Source organism: Triticum dicoccoides, unplaced genomic scaffold (genome assembly GCF_002162155.2).
Source record: "Triticum dicoccoides isolate Atlit2015 ecotype Zavitan unplaced genomic scaffold, WEW_v2.0 scaffold31403, whole genome shotgun sequence".
Taxonomy (NCBI): domain Eukaryota; kingdom Viridiplantae; phylum Streptophyta; class Magnoliopsida; order Poales; family Poaceae; genus Triticum; species Triticum dicoccoides.
In genome coordinates, this window is record NW_021262556.1 from 1 (window position 1) to 1475 (window position 1475).

The window sequence follows — 1475 nt, forward strand, 5'->3', positions numbered from 1 at the left end:
ATACCAGCACTAAAGCACCGGATCCCATCAGAACTCCGAAGTTAAGCGTGCTTGGGCGAGAGTAGTACTAGGATGGGTGACCTCCTGGGAAGTCCTCGTGTTGCATTCCTTTTATAATTATTTTTTGCGCCTTGTGACAAACATGTCGCACGTGCGCGATATATATTAATCCCGTTATATTATTTTTGACGTTTGTGATATGTTTAAGCTCGATGCTCATTGCTCGCGCGTCTTGGGGCGGCTTTGTGGCGCGAAGAGCGCTTTCTGAAAGGGGTGGAAAAAACTCGTGTTGCTGCGGTATGGAGGGAGGGGTGGAAACCGTGGAAAACTCGTCTCCGTGATTGAGCGGGAGAGTAAGTAGTATAGGACATTATCCATTGTTAGGGAACGGTTGTAATGGTAGTGAGAATGTAGAATCGTCTTTGGAGCGGACCTGGGAGTGGCAAGCATAAGGGACGAAGACGGGGAAACATATCAGATGCGATCATACCAGCACTGAAGCACCGGATCCCATCAGAACTCCGAAGTTAAGCGTGCTTGGGCGAGAGTAGTACTAGGATGGGTGACCTCCTGGGAAGTCCTCGTGTTGCATTCCTTTTATAATTATTTTTTGGGCCTTGTGAGAAACATATCGCACGTGCGCGATATATATTAATCCCGTTATATTATTTTTGACGTTTGCGATATGTTTAAGCTCGATGCTCATTGCTCGCGCGTCTTGGGGCGGCTTTGTGGCGCGAAGAGCGCTTTCTGAAAGGGGTGGAAAAAACTCGTGTTGCATTCCTTTTATAATTATTTTTTGTGCCTTGTGAGAAACATATCGCACGTGCGTGATATATATTAATCCCGTTATATTATTTTTGACGTTTGCGATATGTTTAAGCTCGATGCTCATTGCTCGCGCGTCTTGGGGCGGCTTTGTGGCGCGAAGAGCGCTTTCTGAAAGGGGTGGAAAAAACTCGTGTTGCTGCGGTATGGAGGGAGGGGTGGAAACCGTGGAAAACTCGTCTCCGTGATTGAGCGGGAGAGTAAGTAGTATAGGACATTATCCATTGTTAGGGAACGGTTGTAATGGTAGTGAGAATGTAGAATCGTCTTTGGAGCGGACCTGGGAGTGGCAAGCATAAGGGACGAAGACGGGGAAACATGTCGGATGCGATCATACCAGCACTAAAGCACCGGGTCCTATCAAAACTCCGAAGTTAAGCGTGCTTGGGCGAGAGTAGTACTATGATGGGTGACCTCCTGGGAAGTCCTCGTGTTGCATTCCTTTTATAATTATTTTTTGCGCCTTGTGACAAACATATCGCACGTGCGCGATATATATTAATCCCGTTATATTATTTTTGACGTTTGCGATATGTTTAAGCTCGATGCTCATTGCTCGCGCGTCTTGGGGCGGCTTTGTGGCGCGAAGAGCGCTTTCTGAAAGGGGTGGAAAAAACTCGTGTTGCTGCGGTATGGAGGGAGGGGTG

The 1475-nt window shown here is 47.5% G+C and overlaps 2 non-coding genes and 1 pseudogene across 2 annotated transcripts; all 3 read left to right on the forward strand.

Annotated features, from left to right (window-relative positions):
• Window positions 1-109, forward strand: LOC119345847 (annotated as a pseudogene; the record flags this gene model as incomplete).
• A 367-nt stretch (window positions 110-476) lies between these two features.
• On the forward strand, window positions 477-595 carry LOC119345845. Its single transcript, XR_005167221.1, has one exon. It is a non-coding gene; the product is annotated as a 5S ribosomal RNA (ribosomal RNA).
• A 556-nt stretch (window positions 596-1151) lies between these two features.
• LOC119345846 lies at window positions 1152-1270 on the forward strand. Its single transcript, XR_005167222.1, has one exon. It is a non-coding gene; the product is annotated as a 5S ribosomal RNA (ribosomal RNA).
• The last annotated feature ends 205 nt before the right edge of the window (window positions 1271-1475 follow it).